The 22,956-nt window shown below is 43.4% G+C and overlaps 1 protein-coding gene and 1 long non-coding RNA gene across 19 annotated transcripts in view; one reads left to right on the top strand and one right to left on the bottom strand.

Moving 5' to 3' along the window:
- Positions 1–1,622: 1,622 nt before the first annotated feature.
- On the bottom strand, positions 1,623–19,920 carry LOC148316007 (uncharacterized). The gene is made up of 3 exons (XR_015840465.1): positions 19,670–19,920; positions 13,607–14,317; positions 1,623–12,651 (listed from the first exon to the last, which is right to left on the bottom strand). It is a non-coding gene; the product is annotated as an uncharacterized LOC148316007 (long non-coding RNA).
- The window catches only part of ano10a (anoctamin 10a), a 117,624-nt gene continuing 113,184 nt past the window's right edge, over positions 18,517–22,956 (top strand). For 3 of the 18 annotated variants that reach the window (XM_088287116.1, XM_088287114.1, XM_088287103.1), the window contains exon 1: positions 18,539–18,910. The gene's annotated coding sequence lies outside the window, so the exon portion shown is untranslated. Of the gene's footprint in view, positions 18,911–20,469; positions 20,804–22,956 lie in introns of those variants that run through there. The other 15 variants (XM_088287115.1, XM_088287108.1, XR_015840464.1 and 12 more) reach the window with 11 other exon arrangements.

The following is a 22,956-nucleotide window of genomic DNA, read 5'->3' as shown; positions in this document are numbered from 1 at the left end:
CGTAGCTCCGCGTTTCGTCTCCGGACACGATCGCGCAAAAAACAGCCCCCAACAGCAGTAACACCACCGCAAGTTGTATGTCCATTGCTGAGATGAGGTAAAATAAAATAAAACAGGGTAAAGGGAAAAAACACACAAAAAAGGCTCAATAGTGAGCCACGCTGCTGTAAACAGGCAGCCACTCGCGCGGCGCCAGAACCGGAAAAAAATATATATAAAATAAATAAATAAATAAATATAAAAAAGTAAATATGTCACCTTTCCAACGAGCTGGTTCCCCAATGTTGCCAGGACTGCGAGGGCCCTTTATAGCTGCTCGCAGCTCTAGTTTATTTTATTTTTCGATTTTCCGATTGTTTGATCGCATTTTTGACCCCCTAAACATGCACGAAAACTCACCAATCTTGGCAGTCTCATCGGGCATGGTGAAAAATTTGATATTTTAGCGTCGTTGTAAACGACGCAAACAAAATGGCTTTCTAGCGCCAACTAGCGTGGGAAACATCACCGAAAATCCTGGCCCGTTTGACCTAGGCCTCCGAAAATTGCCAGGCACGTGTAGTACCCCGAGATGTACATATAATTACTTTGACAACAATAGTCTATAATGAACAGGAAGTGAATTTTTGAAAGTCCAACCTTCGCCCATTTTTGCACGTTTACAGGGCTCATTCTTTTGCACCCTGATCCGAGAGGGTTCATCAGATTGCCTTATCATTCCGGCTGTACCATCTTAAGACCCTTTTAAGGAATCTGACTGAAAATTGGTCAGAAAAGACTCAAGATCGTGATCTTACCCTATACCAAATATTGTGACTTGTCGTCGAAGGGCGTGGCTATTACGGTGCCGCAAAGTCTGATTATTCACAGTGGAAAGAAAAGATCCAGCAACATGACTCAGATGATCCTATCATCTTTAAGTTTTTCACATTTGAGGATATTCCAGCCCTTAAGACATCTACCGACTTATTTTTGATTGGAGTGGTCGCGCCACCAACCGGCTAAAGCGAATACAAATTATTTTCATTGATGTTTTTCTCCGAGCACGTTCACAAGGTCGCCCTCATATTCTCTCGGATGAGTGTTTAGGCCTATAGGATGTCACAATACGAAATTTGTCATTTTTTTGTGAAAAGCTGTGGGCGTGGCTTCGCACAGTTCACCAATAAAACAAAGCTGATTTTGAGGTTCTAATCCTGAACAAAAACTTGTGAAACCTTGCACACACATCAGGCCTTAGTTTCTCCTGCAGTTTTTTTTTTTAAAAATGGCACTCTATCGCCCTCAAAAAATGTTCAAAAAGGCAGCCCAGGTTGTGTGTTTCACAGAGCCTCTTGAAAATTCTATGGATTATGTATAAGGCAGCGGTCGGCAACCTTTGACACCGAAAGAGCCATTTGAACCCGATTTCCACGGAAAAGAAAACACTGGGAGCCGCACATCTAAAATGAAAAAAAAAAAACTTCTACTACTTTACCGCAGCATGTTTCTTATGAAATCCACGTGCTACAGAGAAAATTACATTTTATTCATTTAATGAACACATATTGAACATTTTGAATTCTTGAAAAATAATAACAATGAATGTCTCTTTCAAATAAATTAAAAAGCTGAATTTAAATTGTGCATACAGCAAACAAAAGGGAAAAATCCGTGAGCCGTCATCCTTATACCGCCTTGGGCTTTCAAAGTATGCAGCGGAGCCTTGATCTGAATATATAAAATAAATTGGGGGAAAAAGCACTGTGTCACTAAACAATGAAAATTAAATATTTGCAAAATATCTGCATAAATATTTATTTTACCTGGTTAATGGGACTTCTGCTCCTGAACCTCTGCGCACAGCTTCTGCAAATCGGGGCTGTACGAAGTCACTTTCATCTTTACGCAGGACTGTAAGCTGTCATCTGTGAGCCGTAAGCGGTGTTTGTTTTTAATGCAGTTCATGGTGGAGAATAGCTGCTCACATACATATGTGGATCCGAAGATCGACAGGACTCCAAAGGCATATTTCTTCATGTTCGTGTAGGTGTCGGGGATGGCATTCCATGTTTCAAATATGAGTTTGTCCGGTCTCGGGAGGTTCTCAATATCACTTCTTGAATTGATTTTTCGTCCGGTCAGCCTTCTGCATCAGTTCCGAAACAGCTTTTTTCCTCTCTTCTCCCTCTGGATATTTTTCAGCAAAGGCTCTGTGTGTATTGTTAAAATGTCTTGCGACATTTGACCGTTTATTGTTAGCCAGTTTTTCTCCACGAATTAGGCATACTGGTAGGCCACTCGCGCCCGAGGTAAATGCAAATGAATCTGCCCAGGCATCATTGAATGTTCTATTTTCTTGAGATATTTTTCTTTTCTTACATTTCTCCATTGGCTTTGCCGGGGTTGAAAGTCGCTCAAAATAGACGCTGTTTCAGCGGGTATACCAGCTTCCGCAGTGTGACGTCTATTTTGAGCGACGAAAAAATAATATTTTAATATTTCAAGATCACAATAATCTTCAAATTTAGAACTAAAAGAATATAAAAACTAACACAAATAAAACACACTTCAATTAAATACAAAAAAAAAAATTTTAGTCGTAATTTATTTTCCCAAGCCAATCAGAGCCGCATTATAAGGATGAAAGAGCCGCATGAGGCTCCGGAGCCGCGGGTTGCCGACTGCTGGTATAAGGCAAAGGCCTACAAGAAAGTGTCTTGGAGCCATGAGCTAAATTGGACGGAAAGTCAGCCATTTTGAATTAACTTCAAAGGAGGTGTCACCACAATGGACAAAATGCTTAATAACTCCCTTGCATATGCTCCAAAAAATCCAAAACTTCACCTTTTGTTCCGGATTAGCCCACTTAGACGACAAGCAGATCAATTTAGGCTAAATCACCTGTGTAAAATCCATCTTCTTCACATGAATGAAGACGAAAGGACCAAGGAAAACAGCTTTATCCCCTCTTTCTCTTGCTTTCCGAACCATAGGCCAAGGCTTTTCTCTTGCAAATTTAGCCTCTGGGGACAAAGCATTGGTGATTCTCAACATGTTGTCCAGAGGAAACTTTGAACCTTTCACCTCCTTCCATACACATCTCGGTCTCATTGCAAAGCAAATAGGACTACAGAGCAGCTCTCCCCGTCAGGATTTCGCTGCCCAATGCAATGAACGATGTCAATCCCCTCCTTCAACCAACCTTGGGTGGAAGGTGCAATTTGCACCAGGATGGTGATAACATGGGCCCTTTGATCTTCTTCCTTTATTGCATGACTCTTTATTGACCAGCAAAGGCTGGAGCGATGTCTCCCCTTTTTCTTTTTTGTGACTGGCTTCTCACGTTAGTTGCAGTACTGTCGCAGTTAGTTTTTTGACCGCTTGTGAGCTTGCCTCTTGTTTTCTCAATGATTGATATTTTCCTATAAAAAAGACTCATCATGTTCAGCAGACAGAGCCTTATTTGCCGTTAGAATACAACCTTCATCTTTGCTTTCCTTTGCTTTTTTTCAGTGCAGGTTTCTTTGGCCCCCGCGACCCCAGTGAGGCGAAGCGGTACATCTAATGGATGGATGGAAATTGTTGTTAATCACAAAACCCCTTGACTATCTGAACACCTACTTCGGAGCCTACTTTACTCTCTCTACAACCATGATTAGTCGAGCAAAGAAATATATTTGAGAAAGATGTGATTAAAGTGTGACATTATCAGAAGGTGCGCCAGCCACTAAAGACATGCACAATCATGCAGTCCGATCACATCGAGTACACACACCCCTTCTCTGGTCCGATGTCACTCAAAAAAGATGGAAAAGTGATGAGATATAATATTCAAAAATCAACTGTGAAAATATTAAAGGAGAGGTATAGAAATAAGGAAGTTGTGATGACAATCCTCAGGGATGTTCATACGGGACTGAATGATTGTGCTTAGAAAAGGGCATTCTAATGCATTTAAATGGTGCATTGTTCTCTAAATGTGGAGCATATATATTGTGGGAATGTTCACGTTGGAGAGAGAAAGAGACTGAAACGGTGTGTGAGTGGTGCAGCGTGAGTGGGCGATTGGTGGTCTGCTAGGGGCGGACAGAGGAGGACAGGGAGAAAGTGTAAGGTGGGATGAGGGAAATACTTTTAAAATATTTCAGGGACAATGGCTATTTTTTCGATTGTGAAGGTGGAGTAATGGGTGATACACACTCTTGTACAGCAGGTGGCGGTATACATGTGTAACTTGCTTACAATATGCCAGTAATTGAAAGAAAAAAAGAGTCTATGAACATCAAATTAGAGTAATGGGATGTATGTACCCCTTGACCATTGAGGCCGGCCTCCACATACAAAGACAAAGTCAAGCCAGCCGGCACTGCGATTTTTAACACTGCAACCCCATGCATTACGGTAATGCTCCAAAAGCACGTGCTGTTGGCCACCTTTAAAATAAATGCTAACAAACGCATGCATGCACGTCAGTGGTGTTGGAATTTTAACTATTATCTGACTCCATTAACCAAACACGACCTACATTCATCCAACAATTATGCGCGCTCGGGAGCGGATTTATTCCTAACAGCAGATCTAGTTCAAAGTCTGGGGCTCGTTCCCTCTCATCACAGTTCTGCGCGTCTCTGTATCCAACAGAAGACGACGCCCCCCTCCCCGAGTTGCCCAGGATCATTTATACATTTCAACAAAACAAAGCAAAGACATCCTACTACTCTCCTATTTGCTATGTGTCATCTGCAGCTAACTTTAGCTTTCTGTTATTGGATGTCTTACCCCCGCAGGATGGCGTGTCGGCTCTTCCCATGTTGTCACCTTACTGAAATTAAAAAGGTGACTGATCTCACCAGGAAAAAAGCAGGCATTGTTGTTCATTTTTACCGGTTGACCGGGAGATCCAGACAGAGAGCCGTCTTTCTCAGTTCAGCTCCGCATCCCCTCTCTCTGAGCCCCTCCCTGCAGCCTCTTTTTATTAAAGCTTGAAGAAAACTCAAAACTTAGCTGAAAATGGAGGTCTGTCTCCAGTACACAGGAAGCCATAATTCACAATGTGAAGGTCAGTTTAAACTACACGAATCCAGAAGACAGGAAGCCATAACTCACAATGAAAGCAAGGAAACAAAAATGTGTGTGCGTGCGTGTGCTAAAGCAAAAATGTAGGGGTGTGTGTGTGTGCAATCATTAATGATACAAGTAGTGTATAAAAACATGATTAGAAATACACAAACTGATTACATAAAGCTGCTTGAGGTCAATATGATCCTCAGCCCATCTGACATTTCCTCCCTGTTGTGGATTTCTAAACTTCAAATAAATCATGGCCTTACGGCTTTAAAACAGATCATCATAATGAAATCATACAACAGTGTGATCATCAGTGGAGAGGCGAAAACCCTCATTAGGAAAAACTTCCCCTCCTCCCTTCCGCGTGGAACGAGAACCTTATGGTCTGATGACCACATATAAATAAACATTTCAAAATACCTAGTGAAAAATAACAAAACTGTCTCCACGCAGAGCTTGTCCCTGGGGTGACTCTGGTGAAGGCCCCTTGCCTCGTTGCAGGAGGAGACAGCCGTCTTTACCTCCCGGATCTTCATGTGTGGTGTGTGTGCACATGTAGGGGCAAAAAGGTCCATGTGTTTTTAGGTTTCAGTGTCCAGTTCGAGTTCGTCATTCTCAACATCAATCAGGTTGTAATGGTACATTTGGGCAACAAACATGCGATTAACATCGTCTTTGTCATAAAAATAATGCAACATGAACAGACTACACATAACAAAATGAAAACTATAATTATCCCGATAAATTGTGTCTTTCAAATTCTTCATAGTGGCCATAACATCAATAAGTGTCTCATTTTCCTTAAAAATGTAAGTGCAGTAATGTTCTCCAATCAGGGCTGAAATTTCTTTATGTACGTCATTAATTCCCCCCGCCCCCCCAAAAAAAAAATATATATATAATCTTTTTGTTCTGTGGCTTCAACATTCGTATCTGTGGCTGGTTGTGTGGTTCTGATGTGCGTGTGGTCCGAGATTGTGACTCTGGTGGGACTTCCGTCGCTAGGCCTTCAGCAGGAAACCGGAGAAGCTTGCACTGCACTGGTGGATCCAGCCGCCACGCCCCGTGACCTTTGCAGCTGTCGGGGTCACTGCCATCATCTGGCGAGGGCCATCTCAGCATTCACTTGTCCCAACGAAGTCGTTTCAACACCTTGAAGAAGAGTTGGTCTCCCACACAGACGTGGTTTCTCTGTGGATCAGAACACACTGGCCAGTAATTGTGTCTTTGCATCTTTTTCGGTCAAACATGTTTTTCATGTGGACTGGGACCAATGTGCCAGTCGCTGGTGGTTCTGATGAATCTGGAAGTCGATAGGGGATAGTGTCCTTCCTTCGGCTGGCACCATCCTCATTGCTGTGATTGAAACACAGTCTGGCCATTGTCTTTTTGTTTCTCTCATTGTCTTAATAAATCTGGCCTTACCAGTTCCATTAGTGCGTTCCACAAGTCCTGCAGAATGTATGCAAAATGACGCTTTGAGTCAATTTGCAGCAACTGTCCCACTTGTTACAACATCATTCACAAAATGCATCATTTTAATTTTAAATCACTCTTGAAATTCCAAATGTTGGGATAATTCGATTACACAATACTTGTACAACTGTGTTAACTTCAGCATATGTTGTTGGAAACAACTTAACCCATTTTGAAAACATATTAATTACAACCAAGCAATATTGCATCTCTAACAAATAACATATTGTATACAAAAAAAAAAAATCGTTGAAAAGTCTGTATGTGGGAATAATTTCATATCACACTTCCCCCTCTTGACACATGACTACACTCATGTGTCACTCTTGTTACTCTTTCAACCAACGAATTAGGCAGCCAGGATTTGCCGTCTGCCAATTTGCTGATCCTGTCCTCAGCAATGTTTGCACCTTTGTTATCCCAATGTGTGCGTTCAATTAGTGGTGCATTTTTCCTGGCATGAGATCAAATTGTGAAGTTGATTTGCTGCAGTGTCGACTTTGAGGTCATGCCTTGGGCTGCAGCCTTCGCTGCATTGTCTGCGAGGCAGTTTCCAATTGTAATTGTGTCATTTTCTGTTAAGTGAATTTTGCATTTACAAATAACTATTTAGACGTGCTTTATGCACAACATTTCTTTTCCTGTTGCGGTTTTAAAGTTCTTGTTTGCCCAATGTCGACAGAACACATTTATCTTGACTGTCAGTCCACATTGTAACCCTACAGCTTATACAGGATGGTAAAGGATTTTATACATTTGACGGCGCTGTTGTGTGAGATTGGACGAGCCGACACGTCATCCTGCGGGCAGAAGACGTCCACTAAGAGAAAGCTAAAGTTAACTGCAGATGACACATAGCCAATAGTAGAATAGTAGGATGTCTTTGCTTTGTTTGCTGAAATGTATAAATGATCCTGGGCAAGTTGGTGGGGGTCGTCGTCTTCTGTTTGGTACAGAGGCACGCAGAATTGTGCTGAGAGGGCTTTTGTACTAGATCTCCTGTTAGGAATAAATCCGCTACCATGTGAAGTTGCCGGCTTCCTGGTCATCTTTCTCTCAAAACGAGCGTGCATAATTGTTGGATGAACGTAGGTCGTGTTTGGTTAACCATTAATGGAGTCAGATAATTAATTCGAATAATTTGGTAAAAGTTATGCTACATTCGTAGAGTTAAATTCCAACAACATTGTGAATTATGGCTTCCTGTGTTCTGGAGACAGACCTCCATTGTCAGCTAAGTTTTGAGTTTGATTCAAGCTTTAATAAAAAGAGGCTGCAGGTAGGAGCTCAGAGAGAGGGGATGCGGAGCTGAACTGAGAAAGACGGCTCTCTGTCTGGATCTCCCGGTCAACTGGTAAAAATGAACAACAATGCCTGCTTTTTTCCTGGTGAGATCAGTCACCTTTTTAATTTCAGTAAGCTCTCCCAAAGGCATCAGGGCATTTAAACCTGACATTCATCTGGTGCCGAGTAACCCGGGAGCCACATCCGGACGGCGCTCGTCGCGGGACATTTGGACGCCACCGAATCTGACGTCAGCGCTTCCCCGTTGAGGAAGCGGGTCTCCGAACTCCTGCTTCGATCAATCGCCTGATGTCAGTTCCCTATCGGACAAGGCTGATCCAGGGGAAACCAGGTATTGTGTTTCAAGTTATTTTGTACCACCATTTTAAAGTTTTAAAATGTTAATACAATTGGAAGGGAAGTGAAAGAGTGAGGGAGACTGCGCGTGCGGGGCCGGGTCCCCAGCCATTGACCAGTACGGTGTGATACACTGGACCGTGCTAGTCCAAGGAGGAATCGGTAGCGAATTAGGTCATAACTCGTTTAGAGACAGGGTCTTTCGACAAACCGGGTTTCTATAGCGGATAGCACGGTGAACAAATTAATAGTTCCTCGGTGTGGGCAGCCTGGAGAAGTGAGACTTCTCGGTTGATCGGCAGCTTAGAGAAGAGAAACGGTTTCTGAGCAAATTAAATGTTCCTCTGTGTCGACAATGGAGAAGTGAGACTTCTCGGTTGGTCGGCAGCCTAGAGAAGAGAAACAGGGTTTCTGAGCAAATTAAATGTTCCTCTGTGTCGACAATGGAGAAGTGAGACTTCTCGGTTGGTCGGCAGCCTAGAGAAGAGAAACAGGGTTTCTGAGTCTACTCACAATTTCACATAGAGTATAAGAATCACGCTTTTTTTAAATTAGCCCCGCCCCACAGAATCACGCTTTTATCAAATATCTCCACGCCCCTCTAACATTTCCCCGCTCTACAGAATCACGCTTCTGTCATAAATGAAGGGTGATGTCTCCACCCCTCCCGCCTCCTGCCCCTACTAGCACCCTACTATTTCCCTGTACGTCACATCCTTCCTACTTTCAGCAGCCACCATGTTTGTAGTCCATGTTTGTAGTCCATACAGCTAAGAAAATAGCATACGGTTAAGAAATAGAATACAGCTAAGAAAATAGCATACAGTTAGGTTAAGAAAATAGCATACAGCTAGGTTAAGAGCATGCAGCTAGGCAACCCTCCATGTTTGTAGTTCATACAGCTAAGAAATATTAGATACAGTGAACCCTCGGTTATCGCGGTTAATGGGGACCGAGACCACCTGCGAAAACTGAAAATCCGCGAAGTAGCGGCGCACCTTCAAAAATGCTAAAAAAAAAATATATATATATATATATATATATATATATATTTTTTTTTTTTTATATATATATATACGGGTAGAGAGAGAGAGAGTGAAATTCATGTTATAACAAAAAAAACCAAATTATTATTAAAACTTATTATTTTTTTATTCCCCAGCCATTATTTTTGTATTTATTCAATTACTTCTTTTTGTATTTATTTAATTACTTCGACTTTTACCTGCTGGTACGCCGTCCGGTGTGCCCTGTGAATGTTATGATTGAGGATTTGAGGATTGAGCAGGACTCTCCAAACGCAGACACGGGAAAAAGGTGGTGATACAAAGATATTTATTATAATCACAATATAGTCAGTATCCCATTACAATCTAGGACTATGAGGGTCTATCGGCTATAATATATATAATACCAATCTATCTGCGGAAAGAACGTAAAGCGCTGGTGGAACACTCGCACCAGGAAAAGGGAATAACTATAGAACAAAAAACGCTTGCAAAAGGCAAGGAATGACTTACGAAGATTGCTTACCACGGAAGGATAAGAGGAGACCAATCATCGACAGAAAAAGAGAACAGAAAACGAGCCGAGCTGTAGCTGATAACGGAATGAAAGAAAAACGCAACAACAAGAAACACTTGAACAAGATAACGATCGAAGTACGGGAGCATGAGCAAGTAGGATAACAATCCGACGCCAGGTAGTCAGTGTAGGTGGATTATATAGTGAGTGTAATCAGTGAGTGAATGGGAATCCGGTGCGGGGCTGGTGGGCGCGTCTCGCAGCAGCTGACGGCATGGCGCGAGACGATCGCTGGAGGAACGCCCACACAGCTGAAAAAACAAAAACACACGCGGCATGACAGGCACGGATCATGACAGTGAAATGAAAGGTGGCATTCTTCATTTATTTATTCATTCATAACTGACAGCCTCGCGCTCCGCTCGTGCCCGGGCGGAAGGTGCTCCTATTCGGCTTAACTGTGACACACGCTCGCCCTCCTCCCCCGGAGCTTCCATTCGGTTAAACTTAGGGGCCGCTTGACACCGCCCGTGCCCGGGGAAGGTGCTCCTCTTCGGCTTAACTGTGACGCGAGCATGCCCTCCTCCTCCGGAGTTTCCATTCGGTTAAACTTAGGGGCCGCTTGACACCGCCCGTGCCCGGGGAAGGTGCTCCTCTTCGGCTTAACTGTGACGCGAGCATGCCCTCCTTCCCCGGAGCTTCCATTCGGTTAAACTGAGGGGCCGCTTGACACCGCCCGTGCCCGGGCGGGAGGTGCTCCTCTTCGGCTTAACTGCCACGCACGCCGGCCGGCCTCCTCCGGAGCTCTGGTACGGTCCGAACCGCGCAAAACGTCGCCCCAAATCGTGCCCGGGGGAACGTGCTCTTCTTCGTCCACTCTCCTCTTCGCCTACGCTCTTCTTCGGCGCACGCTGGCCGTCTAACTGCTCCAGTGCCCCGTCGTGCCGCTCGGCGAAACTACAATGCCCCCGAATATTTTTTAGACCCGCGAAGCACTGAACCCGTGAAAGGTGAACCGCGAAGTAGCGAGGGTTCACTGTATTAGAATATTATATTTTATATTATTATAATATATATATATTATAATATATTATATAAAATAAATAGCATGCAGCTAAGAAACAACATACGGCTAAGAAATATTATGTAGTTAGGTTAAGAAACAACATGTGTTTAGGTCAAGAAATAGCAGCTAAGATATCATTAAGGTATTGTTTTAACTTTCAAGGAGTGACATCATCTTGTCTGTATTCTAAGTTGGTTCTAGACACCCCCAAGTCATCTTTGCAAACATGCCCCGACATGTTTTCACGTATTTCTTATCTATAGTTGAACACACAAACGACTTCCAAGTTGTGGTGATGGTTGTGAACGTAGACAACCCCGCCCGACCCATAGAATTACGCTTCTGTCAAATATGAAGGTTGATTTCCCCAAACCATGTTTCCACGTATTTCTTATCTATAGTTGAACACACAAAGACCTCCAAGTTATGGGCCTGTGTGTAAGCATAATCAACCCCGCCCGCCCCACAGAATCACGCTTCGGTCAAAAATAAGCACATCCCCTCCTATCATATCCCGCCCCCAGTCTCAATATAAACAAAGCTCAAGTCAAGCTCTGCACAGACAAACAATTTTTCCCAGTTGAAGAGCCAGACTTGCTCCTCGTGAAAAATGAAGATTAGCAGAACAAGACGTTGCCTGGCCATGGACATCACACCAAGAAGGGTGACAACCATCGCTGCACCTGATCATGTTTTTAACAACATTGCAGAAATCTCTTCAGGTAAATGATGTAACTAATCCTTAACTATATTTCTATAATCAATAGCTATATAATATTTAATAAAAGTATCTTTGTACTACAGATAGCGATGTGGATGAACCTACAAACATCCATGATATGACTACGATTGTTGAAGGAGAGACCCTGACAACTGCAAACATGGACCAGGTTGACGCCTGTACAAATGTAGACCAGGTTGGAACCCCTACAAAAACTGACGTGGACCAGACTCTGCCATCATACTCCTTATGGGTGGACGGCACGGGAACCTTACCTACCCATGCTGTATCCTCATACAACACTGGCGAGCCATCATATTCAGGGTGGAGCCGTCCCGTTTCCCCGACTCCACCGTCGACACCTCCAATGACCCCCGCCTCGTCGGCAGAATCTTCACAAACCGAGGAGGTCCAGCTGCCCAGTTGGTCCGACCAAGCAGAATCCCCAAAAATCAAGCAGGTACGACTACCTACTTGATCCGAACAAGAGTTCTCAAACAGTTTGATTGAGCCCTCTAAGGTTCAAACCGCCATCAAACCAGGTCCCGGACCTGTACCTATTTCCGAGGATGATGTACAACATATGTCATGGGATAATCCTCCTAAGGGATGGGTTGATATGGATGTCGTAATAGTTGTTAAAGCGGCGATTGTTTCCATGGTGTTGGAATTTAGTTTTAAATCAATGTTGGAATTTAATTTTAAATCAATGTAAACTCAAATTAGCAATCTGACTCCAATTTGTGACTTTACCCAACTCTCACTCATCCAACAATATGCGCGCCCGTTCTGCAATAGAAAGGTATCAGGAAGCCGGCATTTTCACGCACGAGTGGATTTATTCCTAATACACAGATTATTGACTACATGTGCACCTGGGTCTCGGGTCCCTCTCAATACAACTCTGTACGCCTCTCTTGCCACCAGAAGACGTACTCGCATCCGAGTTGCCCAGTAACGATTCATACTATACAATATGCAAATGGAACAGCAACAAAGGCATCCTGGCATGATTCTATTGGCTATGTGTATCCTGCAGTTAACTTTAGCTTGCTCTTATTGGTCTTTCTTCCCCCGCCGAATCCCGTGGCTCCTCCTGCGTGTGATCTTTTGATGGCTGCTCCTTCATCCACTGCCCCCCGAGTCATCTCGTCTCGCTCAGCACCGTCTGCTTCTAAAACATTCCAACAATGTTTTACAACGTCTCAGTCCTAAATACAATTAAATAAAATACAATGCAACTCTCTGTATATAACTCAAATTAACTCACATAAACACATATACAGTAGACACCAGAAAAACAACAGAACAGCAACAGTCTCATGTTGAGTCAAAGGCCCGAATATTCATCTTCAAACGAGGTTCAAAAGTGGACAGAGAGGCGACTCGCATAACAGTCAATGGAAAGTCACAGTACTTGTCGTTTTTACAAACAGTTTTACTAATTTCCATACACTGTGTCCATTGCCTCCTTTCTATCTCGAATATGTGCCAACATTCTGCTTTCCTTTTTCTGTAACTGCCGCGCTAACTTCGACATGTCCCATGTTCCGGGTTCTCCGCAAAACAATTCAACCTTTTTTTATTTCAGAAACACCTTCCGATACCTCTCTTTTTTTTTTTCTTTTTCTATTCCACTAATCAACTGTGATTCCATTTTAGCGTAATGACCATTAATCTCCGACCAGACTTCAGTCCGTTCGTCTGAAGTGCCACACCCGAGGCCACTCTCATACGTCCTCTCCTTCGCCATCTTGAAATCCACCCGTGCGTGTCCCAACCACTTTTTACGCAGAACAAATTTAGCCTTCACACTCACACCGCTTCCACACTGACACGTAAATCCCAGATTTTAAACCGTGTCCTGATACGTAAATCCCAGATTTTAAACCGTATCGTAACCACGAATAGTTCCAAACTATTCTAGTAGGTAAATCCCAGATTTTATACCCTACTAACGTCCACACTGTTACACTTTTATTTTTACGCCGTGAACTATGCTTGTAGGTAAATCCCAGATTTTATACCCAACTAACGTCCACACTGTTACACTTTTACTTCGTTCCGCTCCTCCTTCCTCTTATAATTTAGCGTTGCCAATGTGCAGAATTTGAAAAGGTTCTGCTTACCTTGTTTCACTGTAGGCCCAAGAGGAAAGACGGTCGGATGTGTGGCTCCTTTATCCTTTATCAGGTCGTCACCTGGTGTGGACGTGGGTCCCAGACTCTTGTGGTTTTTCCTGAAGTCCCAGACTTCTCGAAGTCCCAGACTTCTTTTACCTCTCTTGCATCACGTCGGGGTCACCATAAATTGTTGGAATTTAGTTTTAAATCAATGTTGGAATTTAATTTTAAATCAATGTATACTCAAATTAGCAATCTGACTCCAATTTGTGACCTTACAACTCTCACTCATCCAACAATATGCGTGCTCGTTCTGCAATAGAAAGGTATCAGGAAGCCGGCATTTTCACGCACGAGTGGATTTATTCCTAACACGGATTTTCTACATGTGCACCTGGGTCTCGGGTCCCTCTCAATACAACTCTGTACGCCTCTCTTGCCACCAGCAGACGTACTCCACCTCCGAGTTGCCCAGTAACGATTCATACTATACAATATGCAAATGGCACAGCAACAAAGGCATCCTGGCATGATTCTATTGGCTATGTGTATCCTGCAGTTAACTTTAGCTTCCTCTTATTGGTCTTTCTTCCCCTGAAGAATCACGTGGTGGCTCCTCCTGGTTGTGGCTTGAGTTGTCTCGTCTCCGCCCCCTCCTTGCGGTTATCACCGTCTGTCCTAAAACTATCATTCTTGCACATTCTTGCACCACATACCCTGCGAAAGAAAAAGTAAAGAGAGGAACTTCAAGCGGGAGTCCTGAACGTTAAGAAACCAGGGATTCATCAGCCGGGATGGCGACAACAGTGCAGTTATCCCCCCCCGGAGCCATTTGACTTTTCCTGTCCATCAAGTTGGCCAAAGTGGATCAGAAGATTTGAAAGGTTTCGTATTGCAACTGCGTTGGATGGAAAAACTGATGAATATCAAGTAAACTCACTCCTGTATGCGATGGGAGACGCAGCTGATGACGTTTTAGCGGTTTTGCCGTTAAATTCTGAAGATAAGAAGCACTATGAAGCTGTTAAAGCAGCATTTGAAAACCACTACGTGGGACAACACAACGTCATTTTTGAACGAGCACAATTCAACTCCAGACGTCAACAAGATGGCGAGCAGGCTGAGTCATTTATCACAGCAGTACACAAACTAGCAGAAAATTGTAGATTTGGAGAGCTTAAAGAGGAACTTGTACGGGACCGGATTGTAGTTGGAATTAAGGACAAAAGACTGTCAGAACAGCTACAAATGGACTCAGAGTTAACACTGTCCAAAGCTATACAAAAAGTCAGGCAGAGTGAAACTGTGAAGATGCAGCAAACGATTTTACACAGCAGCTCTGCAGAGGACAATAGACTGAACGTGGACGCTATAAAGATAAACACAAAGAAAGGAAAAAATCAAACTAAGCAAGTTCCAAAGAAGGAGTGCAGCAGGTGTGGTCGCAAGAACAAACACTCTTGGAAAGATTGTCCAGCCCGAGAAGTACAGTGCAGAAAATGTCAGAAAAAAGGACATTTTGCTGTAGTTTGCCGCAGTAGTGAAGCTGTAGGGCTCAGGGAAGTCACAGAAAACCAAGATTATGCAGACAGCGAGGAATGTGTGTTCTTGGGCGAGATTGATGCAGTGAAGTCAAAGCCCTGGGTTGAAAAGGTCAAGTTAAATGGGGAAAATATTCAGTTGAAACTTGACACAGGGGCAGATGTTACTACCATGCCAGTGAGACTGTACAAACGTGAGAGGGATGGTAAACTACTCCCATCTAAAAAGAAACTTCTTGGGCCAGCTCGTTACCCACTTGAAGCAAAGGGCTGCTTTAGGGCACAGTTGGCAGCAAAAGGTCGCTGCACATCTCAAGACGTCTACCTAGTTTCAGGTTTAGTCCAGCCACTGTTAGGTAGACCAGCTTGTGAGGCATTGGGGTGAGTTTACAGAGTGGACACAGTCAAAGACACTGAGATAGATTTTAGGGCAGCATACCCAACAGTGTTTAGGGGTTTGGGCAAGTTGAAGGAGCCTTATCGCATTGAGCTAGAGCAGGGAGCCATACCTGTTGCTCTTTCCGCCCCACGGCGTGTTCCTCTTCCCCTCCGGGATGCAGTCAGGGAAGAAATAATGAGGATGGAAGAAATGGGAGTTATTTCAAAAATAACTGAGCCTATAGAATGGTGTTCTGGCATTGTTGTTGTCCCCAGACCAGGAAACAAGTCACCCAGAATATACATGGCTCTTACCCCCCTGAATAACTTTGTGAAAAGAGAAGGGCATATTCTTCCTGCAGTGGATCAGTCTCTTGCTATGATGAAAGATGCCAAAGTGTTTACAAAGTTGGATGCTCGCTCTGGATTTTGGCAAGTCCTGCTCGCTTTGGAGTCACGGTCACTCACAACTTTCATCACGCCGTTTGGGAGGTACCATTTTAACCGCCTTCCTTTTGGCATTGCATCTGCACCAGAGCATTTCCAAAGGAGGATGTCGCAGATGCTGGAAGAGTTGGATGGAGTAATCTGTCATGCTGATGATGTGCTTGTATATGGCAGAGATAGGCAAGAGCATGACCAGAGATTGCATCGTGTGCTCCAAACCTTCCAGAAGGAGGGCCTCACTCTTAATGAGAAGTGTGAGTTCGCTAAAAGCGAGATCTTGTTTGTTGGACACAAGGTTTCACATAAAGGCATCGAGGCTGACCCGCAAAAGGTGAAGGCTATCCAGCAGCTCCCACAGCCAAAATGTGTGGAAGATGTGCGACGTCTCATGGGCATGGCAAACTACCTCGCCAAGTTCATGCCACAGTTGGCTACCACAACTACACCGCTTAAGGAGCTGCAAAAGGGGAGAAATGAATGGATTTGGGCTGAGCCAGAGGAAACGGCGTTCCAGAAGCTTAAGGAGATTCTAAGCTCTCCTGAGGTGCTCGCTCAGTACTCCAATACAGCAGAAACAAGAGTTGCTGCAGATGCATCACCTTTTGGTGTTGGAGCTGTACTCACACAAAAACAGTCAGACGACACATGGCGTCCAGTGACATACATTTCAAGAGGACTAACAGACACTGAGAGGCGCTATGCGCAGATTGAAAAAGAAGCGCTTGCTGTCACGTGGGCGTGTGAAAGACTTTCATCTTATCTTATGGGGCTACAATTCACTCTGGTAACAGACCACAAACCCCTGGTCCCTCTTTTGAGCACAAGAGGATTGGATGACCTTCCACCGTGCATCTTACGATTCAGGCTTAGATTGCTGCGCTTTACTTTCAAGATCATCCATGTTCCGGGAAAAACCCTAGTCACAGCTGACGCGCTGTCACGCTCCACGCGCTCCAGTTGGAGGTCCGCCCTCTGCAGGAGATCTACAGTTGGAAAAGGACGTGGAGGTTTTCGTGGACACTCTTGTTAGCTGTCTTCCAGCTACGGACAAAAGGCTGGAAGAGATAAGGTCCGCACAGGAAAAAGATGTGCTGTGCCGGAAAATAAGGGACTACTGCGGTGTCGGTTGGCCAGAGAAATGCAAGCTAGACCCAGAGCTGAAAGTGTACTGGCAACACAGGATGGACTTAAATGTGTGTCGCAGTCTTCTCATGAAAGGAGAAAGACTTTGGATCCCACCACTTTTGAGAGCGGACATTCTGCAACGTCTGCATGTAGGCCATCAAGGATTTTCCAAATGCAGAGCAAGAGCCAAGGAATCTGTATGGTGGCCCGGCATCTCGGTACAGATAGACAAAGTGGTGGGTGATTGTGATACATGCAGAAAATACAGAATACAGAACCGGGAACCATTGTTAACCACTCCACTTCCGGACCGCCCGTGGCAGAAGGTTGGAATGGATCTGTTCGAATGGTCAAAGAAGCATTATATTTTGATTGTTGACTTTTTCTCGAGGTACATTGAAGTTGCACAACTCAAACATATGACCGCAGATGTCACTATCAAGGCTGTCAAGGAGGCCTTTGCTCGACACGGAACTCCAGAGACGGTGATATCGGATAACGGACCACAGTTTTCATCTGAGCAGTTTAAACAGTTCGCGAAAGAGTTCCAGTTCACCCATGTCACGAGCAGCCCCCATTACCCCCAGGCCAATGGAGAGGCCGAACGTGCAGTCCGCACAGTCAAGGAGCTGTGGAAAAAAGATATGGATCTTCACAGGGCGCTGCTGGCATACAGGGCCACCCCTCTGGAACACGGGTTCTCGCCTGCTCAGCTGTTAATGGGAAGAAACCTGCGCACGACCTTGCCTCAATTTACTACCAAGCTGGATCCCAAGTGGCCGGACTGGCTGGCTTTTCGGAAGAAGGAGGAAGAGCGGAGGTGTGAGCAGGAAAAACACTACAATCGGAGACACCGGACACGACCACTCTCACAACTAACAACGGGACAGAAAGTTTGGATTACATCGGAAGCATCTTCAGGCGAAGTACTTGGACCTGCCAACACTCCCAGATCCTACATGGTTGAGACTGACAGGGGGATTCTCAGGAGAAACCGAAGTCACCTTCGACCTACAGGGACTATTACGAGGTTCGGTCGTGTCGTGAGGCCTCGTGATAGATTGGATTTGTGAATGATGCTGATTGTTCATTTAAATGGAAAGCAAGTAGTTTAAAATGCTGTTAAGAAGAATAACAAGAAAAAAAAATAATATGGTGTTTCTGTCAATGTTTAGAACAGAAAGAAAATGTTTACATTACTTTAATGGTTATGCAAATTATGCCTGTTTACTTGTAGGATTACGTTCAACTAAAAGGAGGAGGTGTAGTAATAGGTATTTAGGACTACATGTCCCATAATGCTTTGTATTGGAGTGGGGTCGGGGAAGGACTTCCGGGGAATGACTAAACGGAGTACTCGCCGTGTCTCGTGTGATTATTATACACAGCACTTTACAGTCTCACACTTTCATACACAGGAGGCAGCAACATCTAATGAAATATGTTAAGCTCAAACTCTTATATTCCTTTAATGCATAAATTGGTTCGATTTTATTTTGAAAGTGGCGAACGGCGCTCGCAGTCTTTGCATTACCGTAATGCACCGTGATACAAATGATTAAAAATCGGATTGTCGGCGAGCTTGACTTGGTCTTCGCGTTTGGAAGCTGGCCTTACTGCAGTTGACGTTGTCCCACGTGAGTGGTGGTTAACAAACGCAAACATTACGTTTTTTCGTTTGACTACATAGTCGAAAGGCGCTTCCTTCCATGCGAATGCGTGCTCGGTCATTTCCCATCGTGCAACACATGTTTTAATTCTCCCGAAGAGGGAAGCTTTGCGGAAATAGGTTTTCTAATGCCCAACATTTTCCAACACGGTAAGTGCCGAAAATAAGAGTTATTTCACTGCACTACACGCCACGTAACTAAACCTATATTAGCAGGGCCTTTTTAGTTTGTAACAGTGAAGATAAATGTGTTTAATTATGGGGTTCCGTTTGTGCCAAAGATATGTTGTTGCGCCTACTGTCTGTATATGTCGTCATGACGAGTCATTTGACAAAATGTGAGGATGTGTTGTTTGCCAGCGTCAATCTTGTAATGGTGTGTTGTCTTGGTGTGTAGTTTGGGAATGTAATTAGAATGTATAATTTCACAACGTTTTTGCTACGCGTTGTTAGACAATGCCGTGTGTTAGGCGTCAATGATAAGTGTCGTTATTACACGTCAATGTAATTGTCGATGTTACATATGTCAATGTATGTGAGTGCCTATGTCATATGGCAATGTAACTATCAATGTTAGATGTCAATGTGTCCATGTTGAATGTCAAAGTATGTGTCGACGTTCGATGCCAACGTTAGATGTCAATGTGAGTGTTGACGGTAAATATCGTCCATTCAGAATATTTTACCGCAGCGTCGTGATTGGTTCGTGTTATGGTGTAACCTGTTTTAAGTACATTCTGTTTTATTTTGAAAGGCCTAACCGCAAACTTGCTTATGGGTGTGATGGTTATCTTATGAGATTGTAGCAAAGTAAAAAATAAATGCGTTCGAGTTGCTCCAAATGTGTCCCGTGAATCCCTACAGTCAATATCACGACACCTGCCAAAGCTTAATTTAATTCTTTCTTACATCTTGTTAAGTTGGTGAAGCCGAAAATACGCCCCTCACGATTGAAGCCAGAGGGCAGCCGTCTTATGTTGCCACTGTAACTGCCAACGTCTGGTATCGTTTCGTTGAAAATAGTATTCCAAGTGCGCCATTCAGGTTGGGGTCGCTGTATTCAGTAATGAGAGCCTCTCATAGAATCAGTTTCACTGTTTCCATCGACCATTCAGAATATTTTACCGCAGTGTCGTGAATTGTTCTTGCTGTGGTGTAACCTGTTTTAAGTACTCAGGTTTTATTTTGAAAGGCCTAACAGGAAGTGCTTATGGGTGTGATGGTTATCTTATGTGATTGTTACATGGTAAAAAAATAAATACGTTTGAGTTGCTCCAAATTAGTGATGGACATAACAGTTCTTTTATAGGTGAACCGAATCATTAGAAAAAGTTCATCAAAAAGATTCGTTCAAAAGAATCGTTCACCGAATCATTCAACAGTTGGTGACGGGCAATACGTTCAGCCAAGACCCGCCCCCGCCTGACACTGGCTGCGGGTGCTGATTGGTCGTTCACGACGATTCACGAGTGAGTGACGGCTGAGTTCAAAATACCCGAGGAAAGTTACTTAGATGACAACTTTTTACACGCATCCCTAAAGCCCATTTGACTACACGTCTGGTTGTTAAATTAGGTTTATTGAACACAAATAAAATTCACCATTACAAGTATGGCACTGGCAAACACTTCTTCTGAAAACATCCTCACAATACGCAAACGTTCCACTGCTGTGCGGCAGCGGGTTCTCGGGGGGCATAGGCGGAAGTGACGCGGGAGCTGACTCGCCAACGTGGCGGTCATGCAATTATTTAGTTTTATCTTTGTATTTAGCGAATCAAAATATGCAAATAGAACAGCCAGGGGTAAAAACAAACTCGGAGGCAAAGAAATATATTTGAAAAATAGGTGTTTAGCGTGACGTCATTATCAAGCGCGCAGCCTCCGAAGGACCCCGTCCACATATAGCAACCCGTCCCTATCTAGTACCGACAACGGCAGCAGAAGCGGCGAAATACAGAGTTATTTCGGCCATAAAAAGGAATATACAACAGACAAAAAACCATCTGCCAACTGTGCCTCGCCGTTGTTGCTGCAACACGAGGTAATACAACAAACCTGTCCGACCGTTTGAATGCTATTACGAGCCCCTTTATAACCAACTCAGTCACTGCAGTCAAGCCAGCCGCCACTCTTATTTTCAATACTGTGCAACACGGTGCATTACGGTAACGTGCCGAAAGCGCTTGTTGATGGCCACCTTCAAAATAAAAGCTGTGAAACTCAAGTATGCACGTCAGTTGTTTTGATTTAAAATAATGTTATTAAACTTGTCTTTTCACCCAGGAGGATGCAAACTGACTCAGAATTGCAACAAGAAATGTTCTGATTTGAGATAGAAAGAGAAATCAATGTTAACTGTGCACCAATGGCTGACATTACAACAAATTAAAACAAATAATTCAAAATTAAGTTTTCGTTATCCCGCAACCAGACCAGTGCTGAGGAAAACCAGATCACCTCAGGTATCCAACCAAAGTACTTTCATCAAAATCTGATGTGGCATTTCAAAATAAAAGAAATCTCAAAATTTGACTGTTACACCCGAGTTTGCGTTATCCCGCAACCAGACTGGTTCTGGGGCACACTAGGCCAGCCCTGGTATCCAACCAAGGTACTTTCATCAAAATCTGATGTGGCATTTCAAAATAAAAGGCCAAAGAAATCTCAAAATTTCACCGTTAGACCCAATTTCGAAAATTCATTAAAAATAAAGTTTTTGTTATCCCGCAACCAGACAAGTGCTGGGACAAAATAGGCCACCCCAGGTATCCAACCTAAGTAATTTAATCAAAATCTGATGTGGCATTTCAAAATAAAATGCAGAAGAAATCTTTCGGGTAACTGACAAATTTTGACATTTCTCATGCCTTTTATTTTGAAATGCCACATCAGATTTTGATTAAATTACTTAGGTTGGATACCCGGGGTGGCCTAGTGTGTCTCGGCAGTAGTCTGGTTGCGGGATAACGAATACTTAATTTTTAATAAATTTTCGAAACAGGGTGTAAAGGTCAAACATTGATATTTCATTTGGCCTTTTATTTTGAAATGCCACATCAGATTTGAATGAAAGTACCTTGGTTGGATACCTCGGGTGGCCTAGTGTGCCCCAGTGCTGGTGTGGTTGCGGGATAACGAAAACTAAATTTTTAATGAATTTTTGAAATCGGGTGTAAGGGTCGATTTCTTTTATTTTGAAATGCCACATCAGATTTTGATTAAATTACTTAGGTTGGATACCTTGGGTGGCCTAGTGTACCCCAGTGCTTGTCTGGTTGCGGGATAACGCAAACTTTTTTTTAAATGAATTTTCGGAATCGGGTGTAAAGGTTAAATTTTTATATTTCTCATGCCTTTTATTTTGAAATGCCACATCAGATTTTGATTAAATTACTTAGGTTGGATACCTGGGGTGGCCTATTTTCTCCCAGCACTTGCCTGGTTGCGGGATAACAAAAACGGAATTTCTTATGATTTTTCAAAGTCGTTTGACACGGTCAAATTTAGATATTTCTCAAGCCTTTTTTTTTTCCAGATTTTGATGAAACTACTTTGATTGAATACCTGGGGTGGCCTTGTATGCCCCGGCGCTGGTCTGGTTGCGGGATAACGAATACTTAATTTTTAATGAATTTTCGAACTCGGGTGTCAAGGTCAAATTTTGATATTTCTCCTGCCTTTTATTTTGAAATGCCACATCAGATTTTGATGAAAGAACCGTGGTTGGATACCTTGGGTGGCCTAGTGTGCCCCAGTGCTTGCCTGGTTGCGGGATAACTAAAACTTAATTTTTGATGATTTCTCAAAATCATCTGTAATGGTCAAAAGTTCGCGACCCGACCCCGGATAAGCGGCGGATAATGGATGGATGGATGGATGGTCAAAAGTTGAGATTTCTTTAAGATTTTATCTTGAAATGCCACATCAGATTTTGAAGAAAGTACCTTGGTTGGATACCTTGGGTGGCCGAGTGTGCATCGGCAGTGGTCTGGTTGCGGGATAACGAAAACTTAATTTTTAATTATTTTTCATTAAATCAGTTGGAATATCAGCCATTGATCAACATTGATTTCTATTTCTCTTTCTATCTCGATTCATAACATTTCTTGATGCAATTCAGAGTCAGATTGCTTTCCCCCTGGTTGAAAAGAGAAGTTTGATAACATTATTTTAAATCCAAACCACTGACGTGCA

Source organism: Idiotropiscis lumnitzeri, unplaced genomic scaffold (genome assembly GCF_059441095.1).
Source record: "Idiotropiscis lumnitzeri isolate Australia: NSW breed Sydney's pygmy pipehorse unplaced genomic scaffold, RoL_Ilum_1.0 HiC_scaffold_26, whole genome shotgun sequence".
Classification (NCBI taxonomy): Eukaryota; Metazoa; Chordata; class Actinopteri; order Syngnathiformes; family Syngnathidae; genus Idiotropiscis; species Idiotropiscis lumnitzeri.
The sequence above is the reverse complement of the archived record's forward strand: the minus strand, read 5'-3'. Positions and strand labels throughout refer to the sequence as shown.